Genomic DNA, 18,903 nt, shown 5'->3' on the forward strand with positions numbered 1-18,903 from the left:
TTCACATTGCAGTGAGTGGACTTACCACAGCTCATCTCTTCGAGGCCCGGCTTCTGCACCGCACCATCTCCCACTCGCCCTTCCGCCTCCCAGGTGCTCGCTCGGTCTCTGCTCTGATGCCATCAGTGGCACACGTAAGACATGTCCTGACCCAGAGGCAGAGCCAGGAATGTGTGTGACAAGTGGGACCTGGAACTAATGTAGTAGGGCCCACCCTGAGAGGAGCACGCAGAGGGAAAGGGGTTTGTTCTGCCCCCAGCCAAATGTACAGGAGCGACCGAGTTTAGGAAGGGAGCGTGAACCAATTCAATAGGGCTTGATGGTTTTTCCCCTGAGGAAATATTTCAACTAATGGGTTAAAATGTTGCATTTTACAGTACATTTTCTGTGAGAAATTAGGTAAAAAGCCACACAGTTTACAAACAGTTTTGTAGGGTAACTTGAACCAAATCTATTAGTTGCGAAGTCATCAACAATGCACAGGAGCCTTACTCAGTGCATTTTGACGACGCCTTTGCCCGCTATATGCCAGTACTCTGCAAGTGTGCAAAATATTTTCATACTGACTGCACCCACAAATCTACATTCTGTTGCACCTATATATGGCAGCATTCCCTCATAATAAATATTCATGCTTGCTTTGCCCATAATACAACAGGGGGTGCAGGGTTGCCCTTGGGACAACCACTTGTCCTCGCTTTTGCTATGAATAGCTATCAAATTGTATGTAGACCATTCAAAAATGTATTTGTCCTAATTCATACATAATTATATAGTCCATATAAACATTTATCACACAGTTCCTTTTAATCCATAATGTGAGGCAGTAGCAATACAGATGTTTTATGCAGCCAATGCATTTCGAACAACATCCGTCCTCAGGGCCAAACAACGCTGTATGCAATCATTCAGCGAAATGGGCTGAGCCCAGGCTCGTCTAGCTTGCCCCTAGTATTAACCAGCGTGGAGGTAGGCACCGCCAGGGCGATTCTTTACCATTATGAGGCTTGGATCAAGGAGATGGGGCTGTTAAATCACCTTCAGGCGGGTTTTCCCAATGAAATCATCGCCATCGATCAAAGCCTGGGATTTGTCCTGATTTGAGATAAATATGTCAGACTAAGGAAGGTGAGCATTTATGCCATCTTTGTTGACGAACTGTCTTCGGCACTGTCCCAAAGCCAGAGGTCATCTACAAGAAGCCATACAGAGCGTGTATTCAACTAATGTGTAGCGAGGTGGGGAATAGATGGAAGACAACCCTGGCGATCTGCGTTGAAATGGGCATGCGCCAGGATTGCATCCTTGCACCTAAATTATTCGCTGTTTTTATTAATGGGGTCATAGAACTTCTGACTCACCAGATGGACGCACCCGTCTTGGCCAACAGAGAAATGCCAGCCCTGATGCTTGACGGCAATGCTATCCTCCTCTCATGGACTCCCATGAGCCTTAAGAAGCAGCTAGAAGTTTTTTTCTGGCTTCTGTGAGGAGAACGGCTTGTCCATCCATCAATACCTCCACAACTAAAGCTCTCATCGCCTCGGGTAATAGATGGAAGCCACAGAAAACTATAAGTCTAGATCTAAAGAATGGGCCATTAGAATATGCGGAGGAGTATGATTATGTGGGCCTTAGGGTCACATCGAACTGTAAATGGGAAAAGCAAATGGCTAAAGCAGGGGTTACCCTAAGTAGGTACAGTGGGGCGCTGACCCGCTTTACCAATGAGTATGGGAATGGAGCCGCTGGTCTCGCTTGAGGCCTACAGGGCACAGACCAGGCAGGCTGCAGTATTTGGCACTGAGTTGTGGTAACATAAGAATTGCCAGAGCTTGTCTTTCATTTCATTGAAAAACCCTTTTTTTTAAACTGTACTGGGTTTACCTCTGCGCACCCTAAATCTCCCAGCATATATGGAGACTGGTATGACACGGGTGGTGTCATACTGTAAAGCAAGGCCACTTTACTACTGGGCGAGGATATGGTTGTTACCCCACTTAGCTCATTACAGTGTGGCATTAAGCGACCGGATGGCACAAGATGGAGGTAAATCCATGCCCGGGCTAATTCACATTAAAAGTGAACTCTCTGATCTAGGGCTAATCGAGCTCTGGAGCGAATGCATACGCAGTAGCGATAAGACCCCCATCCAGGAGGTTCTTAAAGACAAACATGAGAGGGATGTCTTAACCACCATTAGCCAATCCACTGCTTTATTTATTTATTTACTTATTTATTGCATTTGTTACACGCCCAAACCCGGAGGTATCATGGCGTAAATTACATGAGGCTGGCTTAACTGGTAACAGGATAATTAATATGTTACAGTTAATTAATACGATAGGAGAGCTGAGATGTCTCAGATCAAAGCATAGCATATTTATTGTACAACACAGACAGCGCAGGAGACTGGGTGAGGCAGTGGAGGAAGTAGCTACGTGGCCGCGGAGGAGTCAAGATTAGAACTTGTTGAAGAGCCATAGCTTTGCTGCGCTATTGGGGTTTGAGGACTTCCTTCAACTATAAACCATACTTGGATTATGTAAAGCGGAAATGTGCCTGGGCCTTACACCTGAAACTAAGGTTGGGTACATTGCCACTTGCTGGTCTTTATAATAAGTGGAATCTGAGTGTTTTAGCTGCCTGTCCCGCATGCGGGCACCTGTTTGAATCTGCTGTGCATTTTCTCTTGATCTGCCCTGGGTATCTGGATTACAGGAAAAAATACTTGATGCCCTTCTTGAGAAAATCAGAGGTTAGGGCCACTCCTGAAGCCATGCTGTTATGTTGTGGCCCCACAAATGTGCTTGCCGTCTTCTGCACCCCCAAATATTTAACACGGGCATGGTATAGAGGCAGTGCAAACTGACTATGGACAAACACTGATTTCCAATTTGGGAGTTCGCTCTGAGGGTGACGACAGCACTTATTGTACGTGCTATTGCTGAAGACCTTGATAAGTCGTTTCACTTGCTTTTCTGCAAAAGAGCGGCAACAATATGTGTTTCTGTGCCCAATGCAAGACTAGTCTCAGGCACAACTGCTCTTTAATTTGTATTCCTTTTTATATGTAATGACATGAAGTATGATTCTGAATGCATTGAATTCCACTTGCCAGGGGTCTAGACTGCAAATAATTCTGGTTTTATGATGATAGGTTTGATGTGGTCACATTTTATGTAACATTTCTTGTTTGTATGGTATAGCTTTTATAGTTTCACTCCCAGGCCCTTTGCAACACACTGGCGACAAATTTCACTGCAAAAACTCAAGACATCCAGAACCCCTTGCGCCCCCCTGCCTGCCCTCACCCCCTTGCCTCTAAGGCCTCCCATCCTCCCTCTGCCTTTCTCGCCTCCTTCTCTCCTATCACACCTGATGAGGTCACCAGAGTTGTCCGCTCCATGAAGATCTCCTCCAAACAGGTTTCCCCCTGCTCCTCCAGAACCTTTAAGGACAACATTGGCTCCCTTACCCCTGCACTCGCTGACTTCTACAACCACTCTTTTGCTACTGGAACCTTCCCCTCCTCCCTCAAACACTCCTTTGTGCACCCCCCCTGAAAAAACCTTCTGTAGACCTATCTTGTCCAGCCAACTACCACCCCATATCAATCACCCCCTTGCTTGGGAAACTCTCGGAGAAGCTGGTCTTTCCCCAACTGACCCAGCACACTGAACTTGTTGATTGCCTCCATGACCATCAATCTGGATTCCGAACATCCAGTGGCATGGAAACTGCTCTTCTGAACACCAGTGAGGAATTGCTCCCATCTCTTGACTCCAACTCTCCAGCTGTTGTCATTCTATTTGATCTCTCCTCTGCATTTGATACGGTCAACCATTCCATCCTCATAAAACGACTCCACGATACCCTTGGTATATCGGAGCAGGCACTGGACTGGCTGACCTCCTTCCTCAGTGACCATCCATCCCAGGTTACTGTGGGCTCCTTCTCCTCCCCTACATCTATTTCCACCTGTGGTGTCCCCGAGGGCTCCAATCTTTCTCCCTGGCTCTTTAACAACTACCTTGGTCCGCTGCACACCTAATTTCTGCATTTCTCCCCAAGCTTCCAGTCTTATGCAGATGACACACAACTCTTCTTCAAACGTTCCTCTGATTCTCTTCTCACTGCCTACTTTATTCTTGAATGCCTATCTGTCATCCATGCCTGGTATACTTCCAATAATCTCTGTCTCAATACCAGCAAGACTAAGATCCTTCCAATTGGGACTCGTGGTCCCCGTTTCTGTCCCTCACTCTGGCCATCTTCTATGGGCTATCTCCATTCTCCTTCATCTGAAGCCAGAAACCTTGGAGTCATCTTCGACTCCTCTCTTGCCTTCATCCCTCACATTTCGGACCTTGCCAAGAAGTCCCCCTTTCAGCTCCACCTCCTCAAAGGAATTCTCTCTTTCCTCCAGAAGTTCAATGTCTCTAGAGCTCTGGTACTCTCTAGGCTTGATTAATACAATAGGCTCTTCCTTAATCTACCCTCTTTATCGCTACAACCCCTCCAGTTAATCCAGAACAGGACTGCAAGTCTTATCCTTGGTCTTAAACCCAGGGACTGCATCTCTCCTGCACTAAAAAGTCTTCACTGGCTCCCGGCTGCTGCAAAGATCAAATTCAAATCCCTCTGCATCATCCACAAGGCTTTCTGGGGCCGGCGACCACGTTATCTACAACTGACTCTGACTAAATACCCTCCCTCCAGATCCTTATGTTCCTCCGGCACCAACTCTCTGTGTGTTAAGCGCTTGGCTAAACAGCGAGCTGGTGGCTGATCTCCTTCCTCAGCAGGCTCCCTCCTATGGAACAGTCGCCCTCTTCCTCTTCATCTTGAGCCGGATCTCCTCAAATTCTGGAAGCTCCTCAAGACTCTCGTTTTCACCTCTGCAATCCTTCCCTTCCTCCATCCTCTGCTAAATCCCACAGTTGCTGAGATTGGTGACCAGTTCCCTCATGTACCCTCCCGCATCCTGGCCTCCCACAGCCAATCACCTTCTGCCTCTGCCCGCTCCCAGCACTTGTCTTGGCACCCACTGGCCTATGTCACTATAGGCCTTCACTTACCTATTTATTCACGGCTGACCACCCTAACCTAGGCGCTTACAGCTGCTCACTCTCTAGCACTGCCCTCTTGGGACACTTAGCACTTATCCCCTCCCCACTCCCTCTTCCCTCCCTCCCTCTGCATTTGCACGTTCTGAATGCTCACAAGGCCTAGAAGGTCTGCCTTTATCGTTTATTGTAATATTTGTTTCATTCCCATGTCCCCTCCTTGTTGATCTGTGGGTGCTTTGAAACACAATTTACTTGATGTATAAGTGCCTTACAAATGCACATTAAAATAAATAAATAAATTACATTAAATATACTTAATTTTGTTTTAATATATTGAACATATTGCATTCATGTTACTGCTTTCATGATATATCATGTCAAAATAAATCTAAACAAACTAAATGATTTCTTATCTATTGTACGTTCTTTCATGATCAAAAGAGGTGAGGTGTTAGCATATGTATTTTGAGGTTGAAAAGCCATAAATTAATATTATGTGTGGCTTCACAGTTAAGAATTAAAATGAAGACCCTTCATGAATTCACAAAAAATATCGGGCTATTCTTTTGCATTTGGATATTGCCATTCTCTCGTGGGCGAGAGAACCTTATCTGCACGAATACTGCTCATATTATTATGAAGGCAGACTTTTAGATTGCTGTAAACTGTATTACATTTTAACGTGCACTACATTTTAACAAAGGTCAAAACCGTTAAGTATAGTATTGCAATTAGGACTGTTACTGACTGTTTTAACATTGTTATGAATATGTATTAATGTGTGTGGAATTTCGTCTGCTATTTCTGTGCACCTGTTGCCTAAAATCAGTGTGTCCTTATGTTTATTGAATGTTTTCTCTAGTTGTCTGTATGCAATTGCTTGCTTTACAATGCCTGCTCTCTGAAATATTTTTGCTGCCACGTTGGTACTGTAATAAAAATATTGCATGCCAAAAAAAAATGAACATTGTTCCTCCTGTAGAAATAAATAATTAAGTTGGTCCACTCTGCATCAGGTCATGTGGTATTGTATTCTAGGTCCTATGGTCGGTAAATATATCGCCTGTTTTAACTGTTACCGCCTGACTTGTAACAAAGCCCAAAGTGATACAATGGGCCTCATTACGAGGTGGGAGGTAAGGGATTACCGGCACCGGTAAGGGCACCGGTGTCAGTAATCCCTTACCGCCCTATGAGTTCCCTTTGCGGGTCCTCCCTTAACGGCTTGTTTTTCCAGGCGTTGAGGACAGGACCCGCAAAGGAACTCTTGAGCTAATAACGGTACCACAATTTTCGGTACCGTTATTAGCTCCTTCCCCATTCCCAATGGGAATCAGGAAGGGCCCTGGTGAAATGGGAATTACGGGTCCCGCCAACCTTGGAATGAACCGGTAATTGCTCCAGTCACCAGGGCGGAGTCAGTAGGGTTTTGGAGGCAGCCATGGAGCTAATAGCTAATAGCTCCATGGCTACCTCCAACCCCGTAATGAGGCCCAATCAGTACTTATTGGACTAGGGAAGAAAGAGTGCTGAAAACAGGGAAACCCAAAAAAAGGCCACAGGTCTGGTGTAAGATCTTTTGTCATCCTACCTGAAAAACAGGGCCTTCTTTCACACCTGACCACTATCAGTCTGCTCCACACACAGCTCAGTGCCCCAAGCATCAGCCATTCTCAACATTAGGACCCCTCACCAAAGTGAAGTTTCTCTTGAGCTCACACGCCCGGCACGGGTTCTATACCCTCATATTACATAGACCGAAAAGTGCTGTTCTTTGATGATGCTCCACGCGCTTCCTGGGCGATTCCATTGAGATTTTCACACACCTGAGCGTGAAACCATAATTGTAGGGTGGATGCCGCCTTGCAAATATGTAATGTTCCGAAATTATGTTCAATTAGATCATGTTTTTTTTAATGATGAATTGGGTTTTTATGGCTGTAGATAGAAATGACGGTCCCATTTATGTAATGTTGGATTGATTTATGAACTATTGGAAATGAAGTATCATCTACTATGGTTCTGATTTATTTCTTTTGTTGATTGTTTTATCTGTTGATGTTGTCTTGCTTTTATGGGTTGTACCCGAAATAAAGAACTATTGATTGATTGATTTATAATATGGCCACACCCACCCACAGTCTGCCGGAAGAGGGGTTGGCAACACAATGTGACTTTGCCCATCACCAGCACGGTTTGAATAATGGGCGATCCCTAATGTTGGGCCTAACCCACTGAGCAATAACTAAATCTAGGCTAGGAAGGGTAGGGCAAGCTTTAGGATTCATTAATGTTCCTTCAACATGGGATTACGGCTCCTGTTTGAAGGCATCTGATTGTGTGTGTTATATATGTGTAATCTTGCTTTAAAATGCACCAACAAGCACTGGGCAGTGCTGGTGCTGTAAAATACCGAAACTAAATTCAAATAATAATAATACTACAGTCTGGAACTTGTAGCTTTAATTCAACAAATATTATGGAAAGTACAAACACCAGATTTCCTAGGGTTGAGAGTTCAAAGAAAATCTCCTTCCACCACCACCACATCAGGGTGAGTGTCACAGGGAGCTGTGCTACTCTTTCTCATGCACCTACTCCTGGATCATGAACTCAGCAGGCACAGCTGGAAATACATATCTTTACATTCAGAACCCACAGGCAGAGGAAAGGGCGGGGCATCCTTTATTCAAATACATGTACAAACGGAAAGGTGGATTAGGATTTAGCACCAAAAAGAGAAGAGACAAGAGCAACCAGTAGAGTTTGATCAGTGGTAATAAGAAGTAGAGCTTTGCATTTTGAACTGTTGATGACTTGTGGCTCCGTTGCTCTCAAAAGTCAAGGATCTTCAAGAGGGTAGATTGAGGTTTTAACCCCGACTTCAGCACTTGATAAAAAAATCATGGGATTCTGGACAAATCACTTTATGTCTGTGAGGAATTAGACCATCCGCACAGGGAGTGTGCACTCACCTGGGTTTTTTTGATTTTTTGAAAATGAAAATGAATGATAGGAGATCAACCTCTGAAAATATGTGAGGCCGGGAGACCGCCAAGGGGCGCGGAGCATGCTGGACGTGTGAAACCAGCGCTTCTCCACCACCGCAGGGCCTAACACTCTGAGCTAATCCCCGGCCGGGAGTTTGGAGTAACCTCGACGGGAACGTGCGCCCCCGCGGCAGAGGCCCAACGAATCGAGCGCCCCTCCGAAAGTGGATATAGCCTGGCCCCGATCTGAGGCCCTGCTCGCCGAGCAACAGAGAGGACACCTTTTCGGAGGCCGTACAGCGGAGCCACTGAGGGCGTCACCTCTCGCGGGGCCCCGGGCCTCGGCCGGACCTGCCGCGGAACCCGGAGCAGCCGATCGTCATCTCCGAAGCTGCGGCCCGCACCCATAACACCGAGGGGGGACGCCGGAGCATGCCCCCCGCCGTGCGCAGACTCCGAGCGGGCCCCGGAGCTCTGCCTCGGTGGCGTATGGACATCGCACGAGGTCAGGGACGAGTGGGGCGCCCTGGTGGGAGCCCCACACCACCAAGAACCGCTCCGGTGCGGACAACTAGCAGCAAATCAGGACTCCGGGAGCCTCCCGACCCATCCCCCGCGCGCCGAGGCCTACTTGAAAAGGAGCCCCCAGTGAAGGGGTCCGAGCCCACAATGGACGTGTGGAGGCCCTCGACGGCCTGGAGAAGGTGAGGAGCGCAGGGGGGAGAACTGATACTCGTGGACTGGGTTTGGCCCCCCCCGGCGCCCTGCGGGCACGGACCAGCGCAACTCACCCCATAAAAGCTGGTACGGCCCTCCCCCTTGGAGTACAGGGGTCCCCCCGGAACATTTCAGCCGTGACGCATCTGGGGAAACGGGCCCCAATCACAATCCTAACCCCCCTCGTGAGGACCGGAGCCATCACTTGCAAGCTTGCCTCCGCGGAAGCGGGGAGGGCCCAAGACGGCCAGAGGAAACCTCAAGGCATTAAGGCAGGGTGAGAGGCACCCCCCGCCCCCACCCATACTCCAAAGGGCACCCAGAGACCGGAGCCCTGGAACCAACTCAGCCCACGTGCGCAATCCGCTCCCTCCAACGCTTCCGCCGGTCCGACGCACCCCTCGGTGATCCACACAGAGTCACCATGCCTTCAAGTGCCGACCCCCCCCCGCAGTGCTAACGAAGGACGACCTCAAGGACATCCTCCAGGAGATAAAAGCGACTCAAACGGACATACAAGCCTCTATAGTTGATCTCAGGGGGAGAGTGGAGACGCTCGAGGAAAAAATGGAGGGAATGGAAAACAATCACCTCCAAATGGATCTGTTAGACATGAAATACGAAGCGAGGCTAACAGACCTAGAAATCAGAGAGGAGGATATAGCCCTGAAAATGAACGACCTAGAGAACAGAGAACGCCAAAACAACCTGCGCATTATGGGTGTGACTCAACAGAGAGGTGAGACTGCCGCAGACGTGGGGAGAAAGGTTCAGGGCCTCATCAACCAACTCTTCACACTCGAGGGGGGCAAGGAAGTCCAGCTGGAAAGAGTCCACCGAGGGAGAGGTGGAGCGAGGGGTGGCCCAAGGTCCATAGTTGTGCGCTTCCTCCGCTACAGAGAGAAAATGGAGGTCCTCGAGAAAACGAGAAGGCTGGAGAGTTTCTTGTTCGAAGGAGACACAGTGAGGATTTACCAGGACCTCTCGGCTTTCACTCTGACCCGCAGAAGAGAGTGCCGGCCACTCACCCAGTGGCTCACCAGCCAAGACATAAGATACAGGTGGTCCTTCCCATTCGCCTTGTCTTTTGAATGCTCAGGAGTGGACTATAGAGTAACCAGCGGCAAGGAGGCATCCCAAGTGCTGCAGGTACTCAAAGGGGGGTACCCTAGAGGAAGGAAACGAGATGGAGGCGCAAGAGCCTAGGAGCGCTGTGAGGGAACCGGAGGGCCTCTGGTCCACAAAGAAGAAGATAAAGGGCCGAAGGAAAATCAAGAAACTTAACACCCCCACAACGGAAGCCAAAGGGGACTAAGTTATCAGAGGCTCGCTATTAGTGAGACTGAGAGATTGAATCAAACAGCCCCGGCCGGGGCTGCTGAGCTTAACAAGGGGGCTGCGGTGGATGGACTTGCATTCACCCTGGTGGCTTGACCGTTGGCAGGTGACATGATAAAGAGGGGGAGAGGGGAGGAGGGAAGGGAGGGAGTTGGGGTTGGGGATCTTGGGGACCCACACAGTCTCAAAACCACATTGGAAGGTGACAGCAAGCACAGATCCGGGAAGAAGGTATACACAAGACAAGGACCCAATGGCGGACAATGAGAATAGGGGCTGGGCTGAGTCACTGGGAATTGGCCCACTCAATGTAAAGGGTCTGAACTCCCCAGCAAAGCGCTTCCTCTTGGGGAGGGAAATGAAGAACGCTAAAATAGATATCCTCTTCGTACAGGAAACTAGAACGGTCACGGGAGAGGAGAGGGCCATCCCGGGAGCACACGTGGGCCAGACCTTCTGGGCATCCGCTCCCACGAAACGGAGTGGAGTCGGGATCATCCTGCAGAGAAACCAGAGACTCACAGAGGTAACCAGGTGGGGGAGGGAAGACGGTAGAGCCATGATTATATCAGGTGACTTGCACAACTCCAGGGTCTCCCTAGCAGCGATCTATTGTCCTAATGTGGGCCAGGTTGAATTTCTCAAAAAGGCGATGGGAGAGATAATGGCCAGGACAGAGGGGCTCCTTATAGTGGGGGTAGACTTTAACATGTGGGAAAATCGGGAACTAGATCATAGTGGAGGGGCCATCCCGTTAGGCAGCCGAGGGGGCAGACCCCAGGGGAAATTCCGGGAGCTAATGTGGGGCTATTGGCTCGTGGAAACATGGAGGGAATTGCATTGGGAGGGTAAGGGATACACCTTCTACTCAGCGGTCCATGGCACCAGAACGAGAATAGATTACTTTTTCATGGGGCACCAGAACATGAGCCGAGTAGAGTCCTGCATCATCCGCCAGGTTAGCTGGTCGGACCACGATATGGTCTGGGCAGATATTAGTGTATTGGGTCTGAAACCCAGAGAATCCCTGAGGAAATGCAATGACTTCCTGCTAAGGGATGTGGTTTTTAAGGAGGAGATGGAGAAGGCGATCAATGAATATTTTGAACTCAATAACACGGGTGAAGTCAACATAGAGACAGTCTGGGAGGCAGCAAAGGTGACCTGGAGGGGTGTTCTGATTAGAGTGGGGGCTTCCAAAAAAAGGACCATGACTCTCCTGGCTCATAGGCTACGGGCGGAGATAATAGCATTGGAGGGATCTGAAGGGAAGAGGGATGAGGAGAGGGAAAGGGACTTGGGGGATGCAAGAGAGAAAAGGCAAGAGCTGAGAGCATTGGAGATGGGGAAAATTGTAGCGGGTCTCCAACACCTGTGCCAAAGGTATTATGAGAAAGGGGATAAGGCAGATGCCATGCTGGTGGCCAAACTCCGGGGCCAACGGAGAGATAGATGGGTGTCAAGGATCTCATGCAGGGATGAGGGGACAAAAACGGATCCCGAGGGAATAGTGGAGGAATTTGCGGGGTTCTATGAGACTCTCTACGGGAGGGAAGGAGAAGTGGAGGCGGAAGCACTGGGAGCATACCTTGGAGGAGTAACATTACCTGTGATGGACCCCCCAGAGGCATCAGCTTTAGACGCCCCAATAACGAGCAAGGAGGTACTCAAGGCAATATCGGGTCTTAAGCTGGGCAGGGCCCCCGGGGAGGACGGATTTACCGCAGGCTTCTATAAGGCCTTTGGAGGCCTACTAGCGGGGTTTCTGGCAGGCCTATTCGCAAATATTATGAGGACTGGAAGGGCGCCTCTGTCTTTTGGCAAAGCACTGATAACAGTGATCCCGAAGGAGGGCAAAGATCCAACAGACTGCCGGTCATATAGACCAATCTCCCTCCTGAATGTGGACGCTAAACTGTTCACCAGGATCATAGCCATGAGACTAGACAGCCATATGCCGGTACTCATCCACTCCAACCAGGTGGGCTTCATACAGGGGAGACAGGGGGCAGACACCCTCCAAAAGACCCTGCATCTGATGAGGGAAGCGGCCCCGAAGGGAGACAACCCTGTCTTGGTGGCCATCGACGCCGAAAAGGCGTTCGACAGGGTGGACTGGGAGTTTCTACATGGAGTCCTTGTCAAACTGGGCTTTGGCGAGGGAATCAGGCGAGCCATTAAGGCCTTATACACAGACCCCTCGGCTAGAGTCATGGTGAATGGTCGCCTTTCACGAACATTCAGCCTTCAAAGGGGGACGAGGCAGGGCTGCCCCCTCTCCCCAATCCTGTTCGCCATGACCATGGAAATACTCGCGGAGTACATCAGATGTGCCCCGATGGTCTGCGGTATTGCTGTTGGAGGTCAGACCTTCAAGCTCGGCCTCTATGCAGATGACATACTGCTCCACCTGAGGGAACCTACTAGCTCGGTCCCGGCGGCCATTCGGGTTATTGAACGGTTCGGCCAATTCTCAGGCTTCAGGATGAACATAGGGAAGTCAATGATCTTCCCCTTTGCCCCAGACGCAGACAGGGACCTCACGAAGCTGTCCCACCTGGGGTTCCAAATTCGCACCGAAGGGATTAAATACCTGGGGATCAACATCGTCCGGCCCCACGAAGATCTAAGCCAGGGAAATTACCCCCTGCTGTTTGACAATTTATTTAAAGATATGGAGACATGGGGTAAGCGGCAAATCTCGTGGATGGGAAGGATAAACGCTGTAAAGATGAACCTTCTCCCCAGGGTCCTGTATGTTTTCCAGATGCTCCCTTTGGAAGCCCCAGACGCACTTCTTAAGAAAGCCAAAAAACCTATAACGAGATTCATATGGCAAGGACAGAGACCCAGAATAGGTTACGAAACACTCACCCTCCCCAAGGATAGACGGGGGGTCGGCCTCCCAGACTTCCGAACTTACCACAGAGCAGCCCAGCTCAGAACTCTGGCCACCACCTCAGAGAGGACCCCAACAAACAATGGGTCTTTCTCGAAATCTCCCTCCTGGGCCCGGTCGCAGTGGGTGAGTGGTTATGGGTCCCAATGAAAAAGCTGCCAAGGAGAATCAGGGATCACCCAATACTAGTAACAATGTGGAAGGCATTGGAGGGTAAGGGACACGGTGAGAAGGTGACCACTTGGCCCTCCCCCATGAGTCACATCTGGTCCACACCAGTTTTAGAGGAAATCCCAGGCCATGAACACTATCAGCCCTGGTTTGACGCGGGCCTATGCAGAGTTGGTCAGTTGGTCAGGGAGGAGTCCTTTATAAGCATCCAGGAGCTTGAAGAATCCTTGGGAATAGGTAGGCTCTCCCCACTCCTCTACCTGAGACTCAATGGAATCCTAATGAAACCAAAACTAAAGCCCAAATTACAAAGAAAACTCACCCCAGTTGAAAAAATCTTAGATACCCATGTAGAAATGAGAGGCCTCATCTCACTCCTTTACTCTGCCCTTTTAACCCCCCGGGAGGGAACCACCAAAAGCCTCAGGGGGAAATGGGAAAGAGACTTGGGTTGTAGGATCGGAGATGGTCTCTGGGGGCGACTTTGTAGTAGATCATTTAAGACCTCGATCTCCTGCCAATACAAAACCCATGCTGTCAAACTCCTGCACAGATGGCAGTATGACCCGATCACACTTTCTAGGATGTTCCCAGACGTAATCCCCCTTTGCTGGCATGGGTGTGGGGAAAGGGCAAACTATTGGCACATGTGCTGGACATGCAGGAAGGTCCAAACTTACTTGGCCCAAGTCCTTAGCTGGCTGAAAGAGGCAGGAGAAGGTGTCCTCCCGCTGGACCCGATATTGATACTGTTTGGCCTGCAGCATAAGGATGACCACTGGGAAAAATTACCGGACCTCTCGCACTCCCTACTGTTGGCAGCCAGAGCGGCCCGCGCTAGAAGGTGGAAGAGGCCCGCCCTCCCCTCGAAGAAAGAATGGGTGATGATTGCCAAAGACATATTCCTAATGGAAAGACTCACTGCGGCTTTACATGGTTCAAGTACCCAAATAGAGACAGACTGGCTGCAATTTCAAGAGGTGTTTGGCAATACATAGGCCACGTCCTGAGACCCTCAAGCGTCCTTGGCCCGGCCCAAAAACAAGCCCCGACATGGAACGAATGGCCTTGGAACCTGGAAAGCCGGTCGACCACTGGCAGAGAAAACCCGGATTGACGTTGCCCTATGCCGCATCATTTCTATAAGTAGACAGCAGCGCTCGAGATACTGTGTGGGGTGGGTGGGAGAGGGCGGGGGGGGGAACAAACGCAGGGAATAATGGCTTATAGTTTGATTTGTTGAGGGCGATTGCCCAAATCTTGTAATTTGCGTACCTATGCTGTTGCTTTCCAAAAATCAATAAAAATTGAATTTAAAAAAAAAGAAAATGTGTGAGGCCATTCCGCACACAGTTTCTCTGCTCACCGCACGAAACGCATAGTCACGTGTACTCTGGCAGGACAAAGCCTACAGGCACTGTCCTCTCCTGTTATGTTCAGCTGAAATGTGACAGCCACAGGTAAATCAAAGCATCTCAAGAAGGGGGAAGGTGACACCTTCCTCTGGCCATGGACAGCCTAAATAAAATATCATAGGCTCCATGGATCTACCTTCCTATTGTCTCAACTGCTGGTGCCAGCTCATACTGATGAGAGTTAATTGAGGCAAGCCTGCGAAAGGGGCTTGTTCGCAGAACAGACAACAGGAAGGCAGGGCTAACACCTCTTTGATATGCAATGGGCCTCATTACGACCCTGCCGGTCCGGAAAGAACGGTGGCGGTAAAACCACAACCACTGTTGTTTCCGGACCGGCTGATTCAGAGTCCTGAAAGCGGGAGGTGTCACTCCCGCCAGGTCTGACCTGGCGGGTTTAACACCACCCACCTGCAGGCGGATATGGAAACACTGGCTCTGTCATAGAAGGAACTTGTTAACAATGTCTACCACACTGCTTGACTAGGGGGATGCGTGGGCTCATCTGACAGATGCAGTCCTGACCATGTGTAGGCAGCCAGACACCAAAAAGGCACAAAAGATACTCTTACCTTGTCTTCAAACGACCCAGCTGAGTTTAGGAATCTACCTGACACCCCTTTGCCCCGTCTGATAATCCAGACGGGGAGTGAGGGCGTCAGGGAAACCCTTAAAGGGAAAAAAAACCTGTGAAGCTGGGGTGCGTGAGAGTCTCTGGGATACGCTGACAGAGTTGGAGAGCGTAGATAGATGTCAGCAGGGACGGACTGTGAGGATTTTCGTGCCAGGGTTTGGAACTCTGACTGAAGATACAAGTAACAGTGGTTAGAAAAGTATGCACTGGAGTCTGAAGGTAAGTAAAATCTAAGAAAGCGAGGATACCTTGGGTGGAATCTTCGAGGACGCTATTTCCATGAAAGGACTGTAGCGGGTGTGGGAGCTTGATCGAGTAACACGAGATAGTAGGGTTTGGTGGACTCCTTAGTGGTTTGGACCTGAAAAAGGTATTCCAGAAATGAGGCAGGATAGTAGCCGTAATAAACAGAACTAATACAGAATTCCTCTATAACCTACCAGAAAGCGGGAAGAGTATGGATTACTTCGGGGAGGCAGCGTAATGCGTCTCATCCCCGAGGATAATGGGAAATGTAGTTCCCAAATCGGAAGAGGTCGAGCTTTTAATAAAGAAACAGAGGAAATCTTAGATGCTCTTGTGGACAAGAGTGGTGGATGACAAGTGCAGAGAATGTTGGAGACCACTTACTCTAGTGAGGTACCGAAAGGGTGTCTGCTCGGAGAGAGAACCAGAGGGTGCTGACTTAAAGGTTCGAAGCCGAGAGAAACATGTGAAATAAGAACACAGAAAGTATAGTTTAGGTAGGAAAAAGGATGGTAGGTTCTATTGAGGAAATCTTGACGGTGAATCCTGGAAACTCACGGGGCGTGGCTGACGATCATCATAGCAACGCATTGCTGTGCCAGCGTTGTTTCCGGAAATACTCTTTCTTGAGAAGGGGGCGGAGTCACCGTCTTCTCATTCTGAGAGAGAGCTGAAAGTACACCTGTAGTAGGCAATGCCATCTTGGTAGAGGGAATCTTTATAGCCTGTAAGTAACGCCAACGGCACCAGACAGACCAGTGTCGCGTAGTACCCATGACAGAACCAGTGTTTCCATGGTCCCCATCCACATGGAGTCCTATCGGACTATGGGTCCTATCGGACTCCATGGGAATGGGGACTTACAGAATTCCGCCTCCGGAATTCCCGTTTCATCGGGGCCGTAATGCCCCGGTGATTCCGGGAATCACAGAGGCGGAATGGCAATGCGGGTCCGGCGGTAGCCTGCCGGTTTTTCCGGCACAGTTACTGCCGGACTCGTAATGAGGCCCAATGTCTCAACTTGAAGCTAGTTCCCACCCCTCTGTATGAATGACAGTGAATGGCATGTCTGGGTCCACTTATTAATGTAGGCAACCCCTGCAGAGCGGACCACTTACAGAGGGAGAAGTATGTGCTTTAAGGGAGACAGAAAGTCTGCTCCCATCACAAACTTTAATGGAGACCTGCTCTTTGATCAAGAGTCACAGACCACTCGGTTAACCAGAGAGACACTTTGATCTACAACAGTCAGGAAGATGGGTGGGACTTAGGAGTACATGGTGTCACCCATTACCTTTCCTGTTGCAAAGCACTCTGATCCTGACCTCATGCATAACACAAGATTGCTGGTGGAGACCTCAGGTTGGTTCCCTAAGGTAGGCTTACCCTGCACCAATCACTGGGGACCATTTGGCTTTAAAAGAGGGCCAAGCCCCTCACTTAGCAGATCATCTGAAGGCCTCACCAGAAGCAGGAAAGAAGAACTAAGCATTGGACCCTGGCTGAAGGTGCAGTCTACATTACAGCTTCCACTAGTGAAGGAAGGCCAGGATTTTCAAGAGGTAAGTAATATGCCTCCCTTAAACATCTCCCAGGTAACAGAGGGGGATACCCAGAACCGGTACCCAGCCAGCACACAGTGTGCCCTGCTAGGTTCTACCAGCAAGCTTCATAGGTGGGAAGTGCCAGAGAGTCTTTGAACAAAGGACAAGGCTGTTGCCTGCAAACACTCTCCTCAGCTTTGGGCTGTCCACCTTGAAAGGATGCCATGAGCACTGCAATGAAGCTATGAGAAGTGCCACACAAGCATCAACCAGCGTCCATCTTTAAAGGCAGTCGAGCCCTTGACCCCAACCAGCTGCACCACTGATTGTTATCACGTTGCAGTCACAAAAACTTTTCGAAACGCCTCGACCAGCGTTCCAGAACCACCAACCAGCACAGAGACAATTCTTGAGCCAGAGTCGCCGTGTAGGTCAGCCTGCAGCTATCCGTTCAGCCTCACTTGCCGAACTGCCTGCCACCTGATACCTACAGCTGTCTCCGGTCTTGAACTCTGTCGCAGGAGCTGCAAAGTGTCCTGGAACCAACTCAACGTTGTTGAGCATCAAGAACATCTCAAGCATAGGTACATTCTGGTCTATCCCCCTGTCCTTCTACGAAGGCCCCTATTGACATTTACAATCCCTTGGTCCCTTGGTGCTGAAACCAAATAACCTTGAACAGTAAAGACTGATTGCTTTACCGACTACCCTCCTGTAAGTATCCAGAGTGCATCCCTTTCCTTCGTGAAACTATCTGTCCTCTGTGTTCCTTTACAGTGTGGGTTGTATTTTGCAGTGTGCTAGAACTGTCTGTTGTAATAATAATAAAGTAGATATTTGTATACAGCCTTGACTGGACAGTTCCTTTTATCATTGGGTAATAATTGTATTTTCGCTGTGTTGCAACTAACCAACGATCCACGATATTGCAGAGATAAGCCTGCTGTTCCGTCCATGTTACCAAAAATTGGACCAGGAGGTTTATAATTTACTTGTGTTCCAGTTTGTTTGGATCCCTTCTGGTGTACTAGAGGTGTGGGGCTGATTGATGGTTTAGAAATAGATATTCATCCCTGGACCAATGGTGCCCCGGAAGTTGATTCGTCACACAATCTCCTTGTGCTTCAAAATGTAAATATGTTTGTTGTGCAGGTGCAAGGATCCATTTCAGGTGGAGCTGACTAGTGCAGTCCCAAATGACTTTCATAATGCCCTCCACTTCCCCCTCACCCTTAATGCACCCCATCACAGTCCCACTCCATTGATCCGGCCTCAACCTGATGCCCTCTCCCCAACAGTCTTCTTTTATGCACAATGTCATTGCTGTAAAAGGCATGGGAAGTTAAGGGCTTCACAAACGAGTCAGAAAACATACTTTGGGTGGGGCCTGAGAAGCGTCTGTCCTGGCCTTACAAGCGTGGGTAGCTAAGGCACCGTTCATTAATGAATTCCTCTTTGATTACGCGCTCAATACCAGAGACCAATCTCTAACCGAGGAACCATCATTCAAACCTGTGTTGCTCTGGGTTGTCTTTTTTCAAAAACAAACGCATTGCCTCTGAGCTGTCCTCCCGGCCCAACCTTTGAAAGAAGCGGGCCCTTGATTGGTAGAGAGTGATAAAGTTGCCAGGGAAAATGTCACCAGGAGGACATGTTTACTCACCCGTGCACCATGATGCCCAGCACGCCCTTTCCCCAAATATGCCAGGACCGGAGTTTAGAACAGTAGATAACACCAGTCGTAGAACAGGTTGGGGCCGCAGGGGGGGGGGGGGCATTTTTGAAGTCAGGGAAAAACATCCACCCACCCGCAAAGTTTTGCCGAGGGCATTTCAACACAGGGCCGCCCCATTTAACTCAAGCAGTGACCCGATGGA

Source organism: Ambystoma mexicanum, chromosome 10 (assembly GCF_040938575.1).
Source record: "Ambystoma mexicanum isolate Mex_15411 chromosome 10, UKY_AmexF1_1, whole genome shotgun sequence".
NCBI classification, from domain to species: domain Eukaryota; kingdom Metazoa; phylum Chordata; class Amphibia; order Caudata; family Ambystomatidae; genus Ambystoma; species Ambystoma mexicanum.